The sequence below is a fragment of the Musca autumnalis genome, unplaced genomic scaffold (genome assembly GCF_047663935.1).
Source record: "Musca autumnalis isolate F117 unplaced genomic scaffold, ASM4766393v1 scaffold_4, whole genome shotgun sequence".
NCBI classification, from domain to species: domain Eukaryota; kingdom Metazoa; phylum Arthropoda; class Insecta; order Diptera; family Muscidae; genus Musca; species Musca autumnalis.
This window is the reverse complement of record NW_027411977.1, coordinates 134,003,956-134,024,672: the sequence shown is the minus strand read 5'-3', so window position 1 is coordinate 134,024,672 and position 20,717 is coordinate 134,003,956. Positions and strand designations below refer to the sequence as shown.

The window sequence follows — 20,717 nt, the reverse complement described above, 5'->3', positions numbered from 1 at the left end:
TGAATTTTTGATTGATTGAGAAAATAGCTTTATATCTCTGTTTGGAGATATCGTTTCATAATTTTTAGATGACATGTTTTCTGTTAAATAGAATGAGGAACCTTTCTGTCGAATATGGTGTTCTTCTCGCTCAGTTCCTTCCATGTCCTTTTTGTTCTTGAACTCAAAAAGATAAAAACAAAATGAAATTTTCTACAAAAATTTTCCACCGAACATTATATATTGTCACGTCTTCATTGTCCTTTATCAGTTTTACCCGATACTTTCTCAAAAAACCATATGTTTATGTATTTCGGTAAATTTCGCATAATCTATTAACTATACATGAAATTCGGATGGCTACGCTTCTGAATTAGGACATCATAAATTCGTTGTTGGTCAACGAAAGATTCATCCCGCCATAACTCAGAAGTCTAACAAACGGCGAATCTTTCTTCTAGGATTTATTATACACTCAATGGGGCCTTTAGATGTAGACACTCAAATAACCGGATATGTCCGCCAGGAACAGATATAGTTCATGTGTATCCGAGTTTTCTACACAATCAATAGCTTATACAAAATTCAATGAAATACATAATCATAGCATTTTCATGAAAAAGGATCGGGTAAAAGTGATAAAGGACAATGAAAACATGACAATATCGATTTCTTGTACTAGTGGACCGACCCTACATAAAATTTTCCTAGCAACATTTTTGTAGAATATTTTCATGCACGAAATCTCATTGTGTGCTAATTTTTAGTTTTTCTCGAAATCGGCCACAATAATATATGACAATTGGTTTATTAGTTATACCCTATACCACAATGTGGAAAAGGGTATAATAAGTTTGTTTTCCCAAAAATTCATGTAACGCCGCGAAATATTCGTCGTAGACCCCTCATGTGGTATACCAAACTTCATATCTCGACGAGATAAAGCGATTTAGCGATGTGTGTCCGTCCGTCCGTCCGTCCGTCTGTCCGTCCATTAAAAATTGTAATCAAGCTAGAGGCCGCAATTATGGACCGATTGTCACGAAATTTAGTATGGAGGTCGGGTTTGGACCAGAATAGAACTGATTAGTTTTTGGCGATGATCGTGAAATGTTAAAGGGATGAAATGGACCAAAAACAAAATTTTTGCTCGATTTTGTAGCCGCTCTGTAGGTCGCAATAACAGTCCGATCGGCGCGAAATTTTAAACGTAGTTTTGGTTTGAGATGAAGAAGTAGCGTGCAAGTCAACGGTATGATCGGATAATATTTAGCGGGTTAAATTGATCAAAACTTTTGTGTGAAAATTGGTAAAATTTCTAATGCACATCTTATAACTTTATCCCAAGAAGACGCGTTTAGTGGTATAGGGTATCACATGGTCGGCCCCGTCCGACTATAGTCTGTTCTTACTTGTTTTTAGCTAGAGTTGGTACAGCAAAATGCTTTAATAAAAACAGGGTTTCGTAGACGGCTTCAAAACTGCGTAGTATTTTTCTCTTTCAGATAAAGAAAAAATCTGCCAAAAAGTTACGTAGTTTTCTCGGAAAAAAAATCATGAAAAATAGCTTTTATTGAACTTTACAACTGGGGGTCTCCTTTTAAGGCTAAGCACACTAAAATGTTGGCTTACATCCAGTTTGAAACATGGTCATGAATTGCTTATAATTTTTATTGCCCGTAGTCCTTATAATTTGTGTTGCCCCTTCATTTTAACATATTTTGAAAGTTTAAAGATTTTCTAAAAAAATGGGAAAACCGACAAAAACTTACTAACTTTGCTATTTTTCAATGTAAGATTCGGCAAAAACAATATTGATATGTTCGAATGTATTCGAACGAATACCCTTTCTAATGAATATGTAAGGAAAAACTAACACATTACCCTATATAGGCCAAAATATAGGAAAAAGTTAAAAAATTGTGCACATTTTATTCATTTTAGCGGTATAGTAATTCACTCTCGGAGTCGACCCGGAGTCGGAGTCGGAGCCGGAGTCGTGAAAAAAACTCGTCTGGAGTCGGAGTCGAGCCAAAAATACCTCGACTCCGAAACCCTGGTCACGAGTAAACAAAGGTAGGCGTAGTCTCGACAATCCGGACCCAACATGTTTCGGCGGTGACCGAACTACCAAAAATAAATGATTTTCTATGACAAATTCACTCGTGGTAGGCGTACGAGGGCTGCACGAAAACCATCTGGCCTAGGGAACACCGCATGTTTCCAGGCGCCTTTTGAAATATTTTTTGGATAGTTTGACAGTTTTTAGGCTTGTTTACCGTGACTTGAACATTTTCGTCCTATAATTTTTCACAACTTTCAACGTGGATAATCACGGCAAGAGTACATCGATAAAATAAAATCTTTGTGTGTTGATAAAGGGCCATCTTATAGCACTATGAAAAACTGCTTTAATGAATTCAATCGTGGCCGACACTAGCCAAAAAAACGAAGGTCGTGAGATAGAGGTAAAATTAAATCGCAAAATTATGACTAAAAACGTAAAGAAAAGTTGGCACCACTGTTTGTGTCGGTAGAGGCTAGCGACTACTTTTTATTCATCGTTAACTTACCGAAAAATTTAGTTTATTATCGAAATTATAAGCATTTTAATTTTACCGACAGCAAAAATGAGTTACAGAATCCCACTACAGAAATGTAGCACAGTTAATTCTGAGTGGTACATTACAATTCATTTGCCAAAAGTCTCCAGAGAAATTCGAAAAACGAACAAGAGAAGACGAGACATTCTGAATCATGGTAATGCGAACTCTCACACATCGATTCAAACCAGCGCCTGTTGGACCGGACAAACCGTGTAATGACTTTATTTGATTCCAGCGTATCAAGAAAAAAGGCGTGGTCAACAATTTTCTTAGCCAGAAGATGCTGTAAAAGCGTTCAAAACCCATGTTTTGGAGGTGTCTAAATCGGAGTGGAAAAAGGGATTCAACAAGTGGGTTGAGAGCATGAAAAAGCGTATAAATCATGGTGGAGATTACTTAAGAAAACAATAAAACTATTTTTGATGGTAAATATTTGCGTTTTCATTGTTAGGCGAGATAGTCAACGTTCAGGCCTCGTATTATTTTTTGAAATTTCGCTTTGATGTGAAAATATAACATTAGAAGATAATATCAAGAATGAGCTTTGCAAATTGGAAGTTAGTACAACCCATCTCTAACAAAATATGCTGTTAATATCATATATCGTATAGCTTGAGAGCCTTTGAACTCGTTACAAGTTATGTTTATACCAATTTAAGGTGTCACGAGTAAACAAGACGGACACCACATGTTCGGCGGTGACCGAATTATCGAATTGTCCGGATTACCGAATAGTACCAATAATAAATGATTTTCTATGACTAAATCACTCGTGGTAGGCGTATAATAATACTTTTTTAATTGGACTTGCTAAACACGATCACTTAAGTCTAAAAAAAAGTAAATGTGCTCTAAGTGTAAAAAAATAGTGAAGTCCGGGTTATGCAGTGGAAAAAATCGCGATAATACGAACAATTTTTGTGTCCGTATTACCGCGTTGTCCGGATTATTGACATTATACTGTAGTTGATGTGAGAAATAACCCCTTAGAATATTACTATTAAAATGAATATATCTGCTTTTCGAGGGCAGTTCGGAAACTTCTTAGCCTAGCACAAAAAGCGCGGTATAAACAGAAAAAAGTTAAGTGTTTTGGAAACTTCCATCTCTGTTCTGAACACATGTTAAATTTTGTTTCGATCTGGCAACTCCTTCATATAGAAACAGGTGTTCAAAAAAGACGCATCCGCAATTTTTTTACAATGGAAAAATTAGAAATGCGTGCTGTCATTAAATATTTACATAAAAAAGGTTTATCGGGACAAGAAATTCATAATGATATGGTGAATGTGTTAGGTGAAAGTGCTCCTTCATATGCAACAGTAAAAAATTGGGTTGCTGAATTTAAACGTGGTCGTACAAGCATTGAAGATGAACCACGTAGTGGACGTCCAAAAACAGCAACAACAACAGAAATTGTATCCAAAGTGCATGATATGGTATTAAATGATCGACGAATAAAAGTGCGTGAAATTGCTAATATCATGGGCATCTCAAATAATCGAGTCCATTTAATTTTGCATGAAGAACAGATGAAAAAGCTTTCTGCAAGATAAGTGGCGCATTTGTTAACCGTCGATCAAAAACGCATAAGAATGAACATTTCTCAAGCTTGTTTGGATCGTTTTAAGCGAAATAAAATGGATTTTAAGCGTCGTGTCATAACTGTTGATGAGACATGGATCCACCACTATACTCCAGAGACAAAAGAACCATCCAAACAATGGACTGAAGCTGGAGGAAGTGCCCCAAAGAAGGCAAAAACAATTTAATCGGCTGGTAAGGTTATGGCAACGGTTTTTTGGGACTTCAAAGGTATTTTATTGATTGTCTATCCGGAAAAGGGTAAAACAATAAATTCAGAGTACTATTGCAACCTTTTGGATCAATTAAATGTACAAATTCGAGAAAAACGTCCTGGCTTACAACACAAAAAAATAATTTTTCATTAAGACAACGCACCAGCGCACAAGAGTGTTTTAATAATGGCTAAAATCAACGAATTAAAGTACGAGTTGCTTGACCACCCACCTTATTCTGTTGATTTAGCTCCCAGTGACTTTTACTTGTTCCCAAATCTAAAAAAATTCCTTGCTGGCAAGCGTTTTACCTCAAATGAAGATGCAATTACAGTTGTAAACCACTATTTTGAAGACCTTGAGGAAAACTATTTTAATCAAGGGATAGAATTGCTAGAATAGCGTTGGACTAAGTGTATTGAAGTTTCAGGAGATTATATTGATAAATAAAAATATTTTTGAAAAACTAACTATTCTCTTTCATTGATAGGCTAAGAAGTTTCCGAACCGCCCTCGTAATAGGGTTGAGAATCTCCAGCCCATCATATAAGAGTCTGTAATTATTCTACGGGGTAGGGTAAACGGGTAATCACATGAGGAAGGACCCCTAATGGATACAAATATTGCATAACGGGACAATAGAAGGAAAAATATTCGCTGTAAAAATAAAGTTCATCATTGACTAAGATGAATGAATATACACATCAATATTTTGACATGCAAAGAGAACATTACACGAACATTCATTATGTTCAGTTCCAGTTGATGGAAATTCCAAGAAAAAGAAAAATACAGCATTGAGTATTATCTGGGTCAAATTTGAATTAAAAATTGCACTAGTCAAAGGCAATAAAATATCCGTTTCTAAAATGCTTTGTATACAAAAACAGCAATATTACATAAAAATGCGGATGAAACTTTTACATTAATTTGCCACTAATTTTTGTTCGTTCTTATTAATTTGAGCGTTTACTTTCATTGTATTTTTTTCGTGGCTAGTACATAAACAGCCAGGTGACTATTGAGTGAGTGCACAACACCGCCGACTGTGCTCTGGAGTTTCTCAATTGTTTAAGTTTTAGTATGTTTTGTTTGTTTTGATTTATTAGGGCGAACGAGCAAACTCAGCACAGGTAGAGTGCAAACAACTTGGAACACCTTTGTATGATTGTCGGTCGGCATTATTATACATTACCTAGCTCTGGTTCTCTTTTTCACACAGACACACACGCACAAAAATTAAACTCAATATAATAAATACTTAACAAGACCAACACAGAGTTTTTGTAATTTGTTGTTGCAATGCATTTTGCCCCTCTCTTACAAGATGAGATACACAAAACAGCAATCTTTAAGATACTTCGGATGCGAAGTATCTATACAAAGGTTTCTTTGTAAAAGATTGTTTTGGGCAATTTTCTTTAATATGTATTATGTGTTTTTTAAATTCTATGTTTTCTTATGTATTCCTCCTTTTTGATCACCATAAAACACAAGTGCAGGGGGGAAATTTTGGTTCGGAGACCCCACATACATATGTAGCTTCATGTGGGTTATGTTAAGTTTAATATTTCATTTATAGATTTCCGAAGAAAAATCTTTTGATGTTCACTTTTTATTTGTGATTAACTTTTTTAATTTTTATTCTGGCATTTGATTTATGTTTTGTTTGCTATCCTAAGTTTTTTTTTATTTCATTATAAAGAACATGTGTTATATTATATTTGCATTTGATATCTTTCAACTTTTTGCTGAGTTTGTTGATTTTTGGTTGTTGGCCCCCAACAAACCCTTTCACAAGAGTAATGCACTTTTCGTTTTTTATTCTATTGTAATTTCAACCTATATTTTGTAATATTTACATTTTTTCGTTATTTCTTCTTTGGCTGGTTTGTGGCAGTGTTGTTTTTCAGATTTATTTTGTAGACTATTCCTTTCTTGACTTTTTTTGTACTCGGTGACCGACAACGACAATTACCGCCACAACCCGTTTAAAACTCACTGTTTAACCAACCGTTAACGAGGACGTCCAACACTCAACTGATCTCGCTAAAAGATGGGACCATTTTGTGGACAACGTTTGTGGCAATCTCTCCTATTCTCACCAACACTTTTGTACTGCGTATTTGAAGTACTCACAACTCTGATCTCATGACGCTCACGTTCTGAGCGTCAGCGATTGTGGCAGTGCCTGTGTGGTTTCTTTTGGTCGGTAGGTTGGTTGTACGAGTATGTGATCATATTTCGTTTGCTTCAAGTCTGTAGTTAATGTTCATTTCATTCATTCTTTTTTTGTGTTGTTGTTATTGCTCATTTCATCCGGTCTGCATGATCTCACAGAGGTCCGAGGAACATGAGTGTGTAATCTACATTGTAGATAAATTTTACTGGGAGTTGAATTAGTTCCATTGTGGAGTTCTACACACTCATCCGTTATGTGATATGATTAAGGTTACCAATTCGTTTCAGTTATTATTATAGAGTTCCTAATTTGACTTATTTTCTTATAAAAATTATAGAAAACATACTTGTGGGAGCGTCAGCAGCAACGGCCCTGACCGGCTTTAACATGGCAAAGCGCAGGACTTATCTAGGTCCCTCTTTCATCTCAAGTGGACACTGACCTCCCTATGGTGTCACCTGGGAAGCTGCCTTTAACATCCGTTAAAGGTAGTGTGCTATTAGGTGCAGCGCGTTCACCCACAAGAACGATAAAAACTTCGGTTTGTGCGTCGGGTTAGTAACCCTCCCCTAGAAACAAGCATCCTACTATGAAAAACAGCAAAAGAAAACCAAATTCCTCTAAAGTTGACGATACCCGCAAAAGTTTTAAGGACCATGATCTGTGAATCTGCACGCGGTATGTTCGCAATCTTTATAGAGAAGGCGCAGTTAATGCGTAAAGGACTAAAAATGTTAAAGGCATTACAAGACATTACTGCCACACTGGAAATACGTTGGCTTGGCAAAGGCATCACAACAACACCTGTACTGATGCTACAAGGCCGATGTAACTGCCATACAGGGAATACAATGGATTGGGAAAAACGTCACAACAACACCTAAAGGTGACACACTGTATTATAGCTGCTATTACACAAATCATGAGTTTGGTTGCGAATTTGTAGTTGGTCGGAGGTTAAAACATCTGATTTCCAGCTTCACCCCTGTGAAGACTTCCTACAATTCGAATAAAAGCAAAATTCTTCAACATCAGCTTTATTTGTGATCATGCTCCCACTGAAGACAAGGACAAACAGACCAAAGATATATCTTACGAGCGCTTAGAACAAACATATGACCGTCGCCCTGCCCATGATATTAAAATCATTCTAGGCGATTTTAATGCCAAAATTGAATAGGAAAATATCTTTGGCCCAACAGTCTGGAAATTCAGTCTCCACTGTGAAACATCTGAAAATGGAATGGGGCTGATAGACTTCGCAGCGGCAAAACATGGTAGTTAGCAGCACCAGATTTACGCATCTCGTCAATCATAAGGGCACCTGGCTGTCGCCAGATCAGAAATAAGAAATCAAATAGATCATGTTGTGATAAATGGAAGACATTTATCGAGCGTGTTTGGATGTACGTTCGTTCCGAGGAGCAAACAAAGGTATGTAACCGGTTAAACGTAGCAAATAAAGTAAGAACAGACACAACACGAAAGTCGAAATCGCAACAGATAGCCACATCATATACCACTCAACTGGTCCAATTGTTTAATCAAAGCACTCCTCGTCCCGATAACATACCAGCACAATGTCAAAATATTGCCCACTCCATGCAAACAGCCGTAAAATCCATATTTGGATACCAGAGACCTCCACCAAGGAATCCATGGTATGACCAGGAGTGTCGTGCTGCAAACGAACAGAAAGAGCTACTCTACAATCAGTAGCAACGCGTAGAGCACGAGATAGGTATCGGGAGAAAAGGAGAGAGGAGAAACGTCTTTTCCGCAGGAAAAAGAGAGAAATGGAAAATCGGGAGTATGAAAAAATCGAAAAGTATAGGAGCCCGAATGAAGTCCGAAAATTCTACAAAAGAGTGAAACATCAAGCTGATGGATTTGGTTCCAGCACATCCTCCAGTAGAGACCAGCGAGGTAATTTGCTAACAGATACAGATAGTATTCTGAGGATATTGAAAGAATAGTTTTCTAAACTGTTGATATCAACAGTAGCGAAGACGACGGATATGCCACCACGAATATATAAATCTTGTCCCTATAATGTTGTATTAGTGAGCAATATTGTAATACATTATTGCTTACTTACACAGCTGGCTTTTTACAATTTGGGATATGTAGTTTTCTGATGTCTCATTACACTTGTTCACTCCAACGAAGCTACGGCCTTCCAGATCTGCGTGAACCTCCATGCGGTCCGTATTTATACGCCTGTTTAGCGGGTTCATCATCACTCATTCTTATGACATGTCCTAGCCATCGCAATCGTTGTATCTCGATTCGTTCAACTATATTGATGTTGTTGTGACCGCTCGTTGTTCATACGACGTCGATGTTGGCCGTCAACGCAGATTGACCCGTAGATCTTGCGAAGAATTTTTCTCTCGAACACACCAAGCACTGCCTATACTGCTTGCACAGGTACCCATGCTTCTGAACCATACATTATTCCGGGTAGTATCAGTGTTTTGTAAAGTGTTACTTTTGTTTATTCCTAAACTGCATACTCACCCCAAAGTAGCATCTGTTGGCCAACACTATTCTTCACACAACTGATGATGTTTGTTGTGTTTATGACGGTGACGAGGTAGACGATTTCCTTTACAACCTCAAAATTGTAGATACCAACATTCACAGATGGTGCGAGATCTGTAGACTTATTACGCGTCGAAACCATCAACTTGGTTTCATCACCGTTTACTGCCAGACTGACTAACTGACAGAACTAAAACCTTTGTCGATCGACCCATGATGTCAATGTCGTCGGCATGATGTCAATGTCGTCGCGTCTCGAATGACCTCTTCCAGCAGGATGGAGAAGAGATCACACGACAGGCCGTCTCCTTGTCTGAAAATCTTTTGGTAATAAAGTCCTCGGAGAGGTTCTTTCTGATTTTAACTGAGGACCGAGTTAATGTCATCTTACAAAGCCGAATGAGATCTGCTGGAATATCAAAATCACGTTTAGGGCTGTCGAAGGCTGCTTTATAATCGACTAAAAGATAAAAGATGACGATCTGCATTTCTTGGGTCTTTTCCAGGATTTGTCTCAAGGCAAATATCTGGTCAATGGTGGATTTTCCCGGTCTGCTGCAATGATATGGTCCAATTATTTCATTGACCATATGCTTTAGTCGCTCACACAATATGCCAGATACTATCTTATACTCGTATGCAATAGTGAGCAGATGTATGCCCCTGTAAGTGGAGCTCACAGTCTTATCTCCCTTCTTGTGGACTGGACATTGGATGCTCACTTTCCAATCGTCGGGTACGCATTCTTCCTGCCAGATGGTGCTAAGTTGCTGATGCATACACCTTATCAACGTGTCGCCTCCGGATTTGAACAGCTCGGCTGATAGGCCATGGGCTCCTGCAGCCTTATTATTCTGGGATTGTCTTCGTTAGTACAGGATAACATCAGTTTGGAAAAATGTTCTTTCCATATCCCGAGCACACTATCTGTATCAGTTACCAAATTACCTTTGCTGGTCTCTACAGGAGGATGTGCCTGTACCAAAGCCATCAGTTTGATGATTCACTCTTCTGACTCCTGTACATCTCGATATTTTTCACACTCCCGCTTTTGCATTTGTCTCTTTTTCCTTAAGATATCTCTCTCGTGCGCTACGCGTTGCTACTGATTGTAAAGTAGCCCTATATGCCGCATTTTTCTCTTCGGCATCAGCACGACACTCCTGATCATACCATGGGTTCCTTGGTGGAGGTCTCTGGTATACAAGTATAGATTTTGCGGCTGTTTGCATGGAGTGGGCAATACTTTGTCATTCTACTGATATGTTATCGTGACGAGGAGTGCTTTCATTAAGCAATTGGGCCAGTTGAGTGGAATATGCTGTGGCTATCTGTGGTGTTTGCAGCTTACTGATGTTCTACTTCCTTGTAGTGGCTGTTCGTGCTTTATTTGCAACGTTTAGACGGGTGCGTACCTTTGCTGCAACAAAGTAGTGGTCCGAGTCTATGTTTGCTCCTCGGAACGATCGTACATTCAAACGCTCGATGAATGTCTTCCATCTATCACAACGTGATCAATTTGATTTATTGTTTTTTGATCTGGAGACAGCCAGGTGCCCTTATGAATATGGAGATGCTTAAATCTGTTACTGCTAACTACCATTTTTTTGCGAAGTCTATCAGTCTCATTGCATTGTCAGATGTTTCACTGTGGAGACTGAATTTCCCGATTATTGGGCTAAAGATATTCTCCTTTCCAATTTTGGCATTAAAATCGCGTAGAATAATTTTATTTTCATGGGCAGGACAATGGTCAATATGTTTCTTCTAGGCGCTCGTAGAATATATCTTTGATCTGTTCATCCTTGTTTTCGGTTGGAGCATGAGCGCAGATAAAGCTAATGGTGAAGAATTTTGCTTTTGTCCGTATTGTAGCAAGTCTTTCATTCACTGGGGTGAAACTGGAGACCTGATTTTTTAATCTCAGCTATAATACAGTGCGTCACTTTTAGGGGTTGTTGTGACGTTTTTCCCAATCCATCGTTTTTCCTGTATGGCCTTGCAGCATCAGTTACATATTAGGATCGAAAAAACAGTAAAATGTACGTAATTTCCACGAAGTACATTTACATTTTATGCGCATCCGATTTCAATGATACCATTAATAAATACATAATTCTGTGCCGTTTAGTGCAATCCATCAAGAACCGTGGATATAGCATCTCACACAATTTTTAGAAAAAAAATTATTATATCTTCGGATTCCAGATAGTCCTTAAATAACTGTTTTCGCAAATTTTAAACAGGCGCATCGATCTATTTGTTTAAACATTAAACAACTATTTATTTAAACATCTAAAACGCGTTTGTATACACGATATATGCGAAACCATTTTTTGCAATTTTTCGAAATTTGTGGGGTATCATATCCGCCGACCTAATTCAAGAATTTGTACGCGCCATGGCTTATTAGATTCAGAATGCAAAACAAAACTAAATTCACGCGGGTTTCCATGGGAATCCTATGACAGTTTCGAAATTTAAGCCAAAAAAATAGATTTTTTTTTGAAAAATTTACGCACAAAAATTCCTATTTTTAAGAGAGGATTGCTCTGATCCTATGAAGGTTACACTCTCGTAATAATAGCGTTACGTAATAGCGAGTACTACAATCACATATTAAGCTTTTAGATAAATCCAGTGGGGCGTCCAAAATAGAAACAAAATTCAAAAAACCCATTTTTTCAGTCTTCGAAATGTCAACATCCCTTAGAGGCTGATGTAGTGGATATATTAAAAAGTCATACATTAGGAACTTCATCTTTAAAGTGTATTCTTTAACTTCTTCTTAGAGTATTAAGCTATTAAGCGTTTTCTTCAACGATTTTTTTCCTATTTTTTACATTTATACGACCTTAGCTTCCGCTCAAATTATTATTTTAAAAAATCCCTCGATGAATCGTGCTAAAACCGTTGATTTTACAGTACCCCATACCTCAGTTTCAACATATGTATGTTAATTTTCTACAATAATGCCCATATACATATGTATTTATTTCATAAATACCAGAAATTCGTTCACAAATATTTTAAAGATTTGGTTTCAATCGTAAAAATACAATGTTTCCTCCTATTTGTACCAGATTTTGAGATATGTTGTATGTAGGCATGTACTCGACATGGGATACATTAAAGTTGCAAAATAGTCATAAACTCAACTGACCAAAGACCACAATACATTGTATTGCGCCTCAGCGTCCCAACAAGGCTGTTTGCTACTCCAAATCTAAACAAATAAAACATTGCGAGCTGGATGTAGGCAACGACCGATATGTTTGTTTTGTGTCAACACAAAAAAACCCAAAGAAATCAACATATATTTGTTGTTTCGATAAACACTTAACTTAATTAACTTTTTAACTATAAATGTTTATTTTCAAAATTTCATTTAAATGAAGAATATTTAAAAAAAAAACGTATTTATGCTGCGTGCGTGTTGTTGTCGCCCAATGGGCTCTCTAGAAATTGTTAAAACCAAATTCATTGATAAATCTTTACTTTCATGCTAAGTAACCCTGCAAACCATTGGAAGATTGTTGGACGATTTTTCGACCAGATTTTTCTTCAACGCTTCTTTCCGGCGATCTTTTAGCGAATTTTTATATAAAATCCACCCATGCGAGTAATTTACCATTCGTAGACGATTCTCAAAAATTATAGTTTATAATCAATCGCTTCGACAAATTACCTGTTATGCTTCTCGGCGATCTTTCCGCGAATTTGTGTTATGTTCCGCTACTGTTAGAGCAGGCGAATAATATATTATTCTTCCGAACCTCGATCACGGGATTGTTACTAAAATTTTTGATTTGGCTGCTTATAATTCTCATATACACATTCTGCATAACTTTGGTATAAATGGCACGTATTATATTATGAGTATTGACAAACACAGTACATGTCTGGGTGTTGCCAAGTGGAATTAAGAAAGGCCCGAGAAGCAGTATAAACCACTATGTCATAAGGAATGATAAACAATTATAACAAATCAGAAAATAAAACAAAAAGTATAAAAATCAAAGACAAAAAATGAAAGAAACAAAAAACAAAGAAAAATGAAAAATAAATTTTCTTTAATTTTTTGTTTATATTTTCTTCTTCTTATGATCTACCAAATGATTCGTCAGCGAATCTTGGTCGCGATTCGCATTCCAGAAACACTTACTTTAGGTTTGTGTTAAGCAGAAGATTTTTACGCGATATCGCCTGCGAAAAATTATTCGCCCAGGAAAATCGCGTATTATTCTTAGGCGATAGAAATGGTTTGCAGGGTAAGAAACTGTGTATATATGTATATGTGTCTGTGTGTGCAATCTTTTTATTTTAGTTTCATTTCTTTAAAATATGTTTCTGATGTTTTTGTATAGAAAGTCCGACCCGACTTTAAGGTTATCAGTTTTCCTTCGCTTTCTTTGAGATGGGATTATAGCTCTTTACTCGCAGCATTCTCTCGTGCCACTGATAACTTCAAAAATTAGAAAGTTCATTGGTCCATTTTTTGGATTATGTTAAAATGCAAACTTAAACGAATAGTGTTTGATTAATTTAAAAGGGATTTAAAAACTGTTGCTACCTAAGCTAAGAGAAAATTCGCAGATTTCCAAGAATTTTATTAAAAAATGACAATTAAATTGCATTTTCTCTCTAACAACAAACGCTAGAATTTCATAACACAGAAGAGTCCCGATAATTCTTTTTAGCAAGAAAATTATCCTTGCTTTAGAAGTAATGAGGTTTTTAGTTTATGGGGTTAAAAAGGAAATGTTTTTAGCGGTTGTAATTTGTAAGGAATTATATTTTTTTATATTTTATATTGTTTTAAAATCTAATCTACAACAATACATCACATCGTGCTTTAAGGTAATTCCTATTTTTAAAGAAAGGGTCTATAGATTCAAAAACAAATATTAGTCCTCTATGGCTCTGTTTAAAAATTTAGAAGTGATACAAACTTATAATATGGAAGGGCGAAGAATTCCAAAGTTGTTTTAATCTGAAATTCGCGTAATATTTCTACCATGAAATGATCTTAAATAACAACTACTATGAACGTCTTTATAGAGTTGATAACAACCAATTTTTACTTAGTTTTACTATATCATCCTGCATAATATTTGTCATTCCGTTTGTAACACATCGAAATATTCGCCGGAGACAGTATATGGACAATATTTTTGAAAGTTTAACATAGTTGAAGCCAAGGTTTACCATTTTATGAAATTTTTTTGGGCCTGACAAAAATATTGGTTGTAAAAGTTAATTTGCTTGCAAGCTGTGCCTATATTTATTTTAAAAAATGGATTGAAGCCAACGTGTATTTTCTTGTAGAAGTTAACATGAGATAGAACGCAAAAATTTACACCCTAGTGTCTTTCTTCCATAGGGAAGTTCGAAGATGGACTATATAGGTATATAACGTGGTCCCATATAACGGTACCACCCGATTTAAAACATTTTGAGGATTTTAGCTACATTTTCCGCCCAAATTGGCTCCAATTTGGCACTTGGAGGTCCAAAAACGTCTGTACCAAAAATGGTGGGGATAGGTCCACGTTTTGGTATAGGCCACAGATAACAGTACCTCTCGATTTAAAGTATTTTGAGGCTTTTAGCTACATTTTGACCGATTTAGCTGAAATTTGACATTTGAGATTCTCAATGACAAAAAAAAAAAACATCTCCACAAATAATCATAGGCTCATGTTTTGGTATAGCCGTCATATGGCGGAACCTCCCGATTTTATGTATTTTGAGGAGTTTAGCTACATTTGTTGACCGAACTATCTGTAATTTGACATTTGAGGTTCCAATGGTTTCAAATCTTCTCCAAGAAAAAAATGTGAAAATAGGTCCATATATACAGATACATTATCTAACGATCTTTCAGCTTTTGAGTATGCGTGGTCGCAAATTATCGATATTTATAGGTTTTTGAATACTAAGATGCAGCCGATGCTACATCTTAGCCTCCAAATTAAATTTCGAAAAACATATACATACTAATTTAATGGTATGATCTTGCTGCGCATGAAAATCACATGCGAACAAAGTGATTTTGATAACAAGTAAGAACGTCGCGACGTTAAGTTCGGCCAGGCCAAGGGGTAAGGCAGGGAATACTATAGTTTCGATTCTCGCCACAGAACAATGCCAAATCTTTTCCACTAATAAACTAGTTGTTTAAAAATATTAAAACAACAAAAATGGGATTAAGCCAGACTATTTTGAAAAAAACTAAATTGCAAACGCTATCCCAAAAAAAAAAACAACGCCACAATGTTTCCAATTGAAGACACTGACACGACGTGTGTTGTTTTTTGCTGTAAAGCAGACCAACCAAATTTTGGTGTGTGCATTCGTCGAAATTCGACGACACATACTAGGGGAAAAGGTTTGAATTGTTTTCGCAGACACTTTCGTCGGAGTTGTGTGAGGTTGCCAAGAAAAAACTTCTCGTTGAACTTTTTTCTTTGCTTACCTTTATACTTCGAGCTGACGATTGATGTTTGGGTATAACAAGTTTTTTTGTTGAAGATGTTATTGAAAAATAACTTCGGTGGAGAATATCCACAAACAAAAAAACAAGGGAACTGACGAGATTCTGTGGCGAGAATCGAAACTATAGTATTCCCTGCCTTACCCCTTTGCGAACAATGCCAAATCTTTTCCACTAATAAACTAGTTGTTTTAAAATATTAAAACAACAAAAATGGGATTAAGCCAGACTATTTTGAAAAAAACAAAATTTTTTATCACATATTTAAGCTTTCAACCTAAAATCGAAAATTTGCTTTTTTACTTACCAAGTAGATTTTAGTCGGAGTTCAAACGTGAAATATATAGAAATATGCGTCAAATTCTCATTTTCCACTTTTGAACATGGAATGAAATGAAGCCTTTCACATAATAATTATGCCGTATGTAAAATATATTGATTTTGTTTAACGAGTTTTCTTTAAAATCTGTAGGTAACGTAATGTGGGGCTATACCAAACATTTTTAGTAACCAAACTTCTTCATAAAAGATTCAAAATATTAAATTACGTTAAACTAAGTATGGAAGAAATTTTTAAAAAAGTTTTGAAGTTATCTTGCACCATAACCATTTTAGTATGAGCCGGCAGGGTTTTTGGATCTTTTGGCCCATTAACTCAGAAAGTATTGACTTACTTCAGAAAAAATTATACCGTTGAAATGAGGCCGCTAGAACAACCTACTGCAGACAAGTAAGAACGACCATAAGTTCGGCCATACTCTCCACCACGAATACCATGGGGGATATATCAAAACGCCGATCTATACTTAAAAATCTCTGGCTAAAAGTTTCAACAAGTTCGGAAAAACAAAACCTTAACAATACCGAAAAACAAGAGGCACGCTTCAATGGGGGACATAGGAACCCGCGGACCTATGCTGATAATTCTCTTTTGGAATATTTTATAAACCCATGGAAGACTAAACAACAAATTTCAGTTTTTTGGTGGGATATTGACGTCACAACCTTCAGAATTAGGAAAATCGGGAGGTAGCGTTCTAGCCATTTCATTATTGTGGCCACAACCTTCAATATACCGAAAATCGAGAGGGGGCTATATGAAGGCGTGGACCTTTACCGACAAATTTCTGGTGAAAATGTTATACCCCCAAAGAAAACTAAACACCAAATTGCAGCCATTTCTGAGGAATATTGAGGCCACAGCCTTCAAAACACCGAAAATAGGGAGGTACGTTCTATGGGGTCTATATGAAGGCGTGGACCTATACCGACAAATTTCATATAAAACGTTTCAAATGAAGACTGAATATCAGCCATTTCCGTGTTATAATGAGGCTAAAACCTTTAAAACGCGGAAAATATGGTGGTACCGTTCTATGGGGCTATATAAAAACGTAGACCGATATGGCCCATTTGCAATACCAAACATTCATACCAAATTACAAAGCTCTATCTTAAAAATTGCGAGCTGTATCTTGATTTCAATAGACGGACGGACAGACGGATATGGTTATATCGAATTAGTATTTTACCCTGATCAAGAATATATATACTTTATTGGGTCTCCAATGAATATTCCGATTTGTTACAAACGGAATGACAAATTTAATTATATCCTCCATATTATGGTGGAGGGTATACAAAGAATCAGAACGACGCGAGAAAAGCTCTTAAACTTCACTTTTTCCGAATTTTGTGTGGGAGGTACCCGAAGGAGTGGACCGCTATAGTCCATATTAATGGATGAAATAATGCGATGTGAATAGTCTGCACCAATCAGAAACTCCCTGCGGGAATTATCTTAAAATTTTGCCATTTTGGTTGGTGCCGTCAGGGTTTCTTGGAGCTTTTAGGTGAATATCTCTAGAATTATGGACTTGTGCAAGAACAAAATTGTACCGTCCTAAAGGGAGCCGCAAGGGCAACCTGCTGAAACAAAATTTCAAAAAGATCCGAGGGGAGCTCTTTATCGTTACTTTATCCGAATTTTGTGTGGAGGTACCCGAAGGAGTGGACCGATATACATAGTCCATATACGAACCTAATATATGTATATCTGGAAAGAATAATACGATGTGTGAAGTTTGGACCAAATCAATTGCTCCCTTCAAGAGTTATCGCACACACCATTTTATTTCTTTATTTCATAATAGTCTATAGAACAATGTTCCTTACAGACTAGGATTAAAAATAAAAATAATATGTACATATATTTTGCTTATAATATACATACATAAGAAAGGGAATTACAATAAAAATCTTTTTAAAGTTTCTTTAAAAGAGTTTTTTGATGCGCTAAATTCAATAACGCAGGATCGATTAAGATTGTTATAGTTTATTAATGCCCTATTTATAGGGGGAGGTACCCGAAGGAGTGGGCCGATATGACCCATCTTCGAACTTGAACTAAGTTTGAGCAAAATACTATGAAGAGCAAAATTTGGTTCGAATCGGTTGATCCGTTGAAGAGTTATCGTGTGCACCAGACAGACAGACGGACAGACGGACGGACATAGCTAAATCGACTCCAAATTGGCTGAAACGAATTACGGCCAAAAAAAACTTGGGGTCTGAAACCGTTATTTCGATGAGGCACATTTTTGGTCGTATCAAAGTGTATATACCATCTCTAGCCTAAAGGCTTAGGGTATAATTATGGACCAAAATATGTAATAGTAATAAGAAATTATATTATATATTTACTATGTTAACTGTTAAAATTTAATAAATGATAAAACAATCTCTCTCACCCTGTTTCTATTTTATATCACCTATTTAAATTTGTGTGCACCCTGTGTTTTAAACATAAAGTATATGAGTAAGCCTGTTAAATTAACATTATGTATCTTAGACTCAAACAGTTAGTTACTTGATGTTTGCACACTTTTACAATAGATGGCGCTATAACAAGGGAGATATAGTTCTGGTTATTGTTGCATTGGAGTTCTACACTTATACACTAGACAGACGGCAGAGTTAGGTTGCATTAAAAATTCCGAACTAAGAAAAAATCGAAATTCCAAATATCGTGTTTTCTGATTTCCTCTTCCACATGTTGATACCTTGGCCTTCCAGTTCTTCGTGTTCAGCCATGGGGCCCGTATTTATACGCCTTTTGGGGTAATCATCGCTAATTCTCAAGATATGGCCCAATCGTTGCAACTCGATACGTTTAACTATACTGATGGCGTTGTATAGACGATACAGCTCTTGTTTCATACGACGTCGATATTCACCATCAACGCGGAATGGGCCATAGCCAATGGGCCAATTTTCCTCTCGAACACACAAAGCACTGCCTTATCTGTTTGCGTATGTACCCATGTTTCGGAACCATACATTAGCACGGGGAGTATCAGTATTTTTAGAACGTTAATTGTTCTTGTTCTTAAACTGTTTACTTAGCAAAAATTAGCATCTGTTGACCAACACTATTCTTCTTCTAATTTCACAACTGATGTTGTTTGTTGTGCTTACGACGGTGCAAAGCAGACGAATTTTAGGTACCAACATTCGCAGTTGGTGCAAAATCTCTGGAGGTGTCGATATCATCGACTAGGTTTTATCGACCGAATTTATAAGATTCTCTTTCGACTTTTTCAAATGTAACAGTTACTTCTTTTACTGATAGACCCATGATGTCAATGTCCTCGGAATAAGCAAGTAACATGTCGCTGTTTGTGTATATTGTTCCACTTCTGTTGGCTTTTGCATCTCGTATAAGAAAATTTTGAAGAGATCACACGACAGGCTGCCTCCTTGTCTGAAACCTCTTTTGGTATAAACTCTTCGGAGAGGTTATTTCCTATTTTAACTGACGACCGAGTGTCAGTAAATGTCATCTTACAGAGCTGAATGAGCTTTGCGGGAATACCAAAATCACATATGACCGATTAATAATCGACAAATAGATTGTAGGTGTAGATCTGCAGCTCATAGGTCTTTTCCAGGATTTGTCTCATGATACTGATATGGTCCAATTATATCATTGATCATAGGCTTTTGTAGTTCACACAATATCCCAGATACTATCTTATATGCAATAGGGAGCAGTCTTTTGCCTCTGTAATTGGAGCACTGTCCTGCTTGTGGACTGGACATAGCATGCTTACGTTCCAATCGTCGGGTGCGCTTTCTTTCTGTGAGGTGCTAGCTAGCTGATGAATACAATTTTCATTAGCAGTACGGCATTCCTTGTCATACCATGGATTCCTTGGTGGATGCCTCTGTTATCCAAGAATGAATTTTGCATGGAGTTGGCAATATTTTGCCACTATGCTGATATGTTATCGGGACAAGGGTGTTTTCACTAAGCACTTGGGGTAGTTGAGTGCTGGGACGTACGCAAGGGGGGCCCTTGGGGACCAGCCCACCACACTGAAATGGATTGGCGTATATCTCGAAATTTAGAAATTTGTTTTACTGCCTTAATCAAAATATTGTATTCCTATTTTAAATCAACTTGATGCTTCATATGTAGTAGGAGAAAATAATGGGGCAAATGTATTGTTGTACATCCTAAAGTGCTAATATCTGCTATAAGTAGCATACCTATCTGATTTTTTTCCTATCAGTAACGAATTTGTAGCTGAAAACAACTGTAAACGAAATTAATGCTCAAACATTGTATTTTTAATTTGTATTGTATATTGTACCCTCAGCCTTTAGGATAACGACAAAAATGTACCTCATCGAATAATGGTGTTAGACTAATCATATGTTTTTTGACAAAACTCGCTTCAAAAACTTTGGAGTCGATTTAGTCCAGTTCGTCCGTTTGTCTGGCTCGAGCGCATGATATCTCTCGAACAGATCAACAGATTTGGTCCAAATCTTGGATCTCGAAATATTTTGTCAAAACTTTAAGTCATATCGGTCCACTCCTTCGGACACTTCCCCCACATGACTTCAAATGGTTCCCGAAAATGGTGCGGACAATAACTCTCGATGGTCCAAATCGATTTTTTCGAGACTAATATTAGGTTCGAATATGGATTATATCGGTTTACTCCTTCAAGGACATCCCACACAAAATTTCAATTATCAGATTTGACCGAAACTTTGGACATCCTACAATTACCTTCTGACGTACATATATCAAGTCTATAGGG

At 36.7% G+C, this 20,717-nt stretch overlaps 1 protein-coding gene across 1 annotated transcript in view; it reads right to left on the bottom strand.

Annotated features, from left to right (window-relative positions):
• Positions 1–6,442, bottom strand: part of LanB2 (laminin subunit gamma-1) — a 66,374-nt gene extending 59,932 nt beyond the window's left edge. Inside the window, exon 1 of the mRNA XM_073985938.1 lies at positions 6,247–6,442. The gene's annotated coding sequence lies outside the window, so the exon portion shown is untranslated. The remainder of the gene's footprint in view (positions 1–6,246) is intronic.
• Between the last annotated feature and the right edge of the window lie 14,275 nt (positions 6,443–20,717).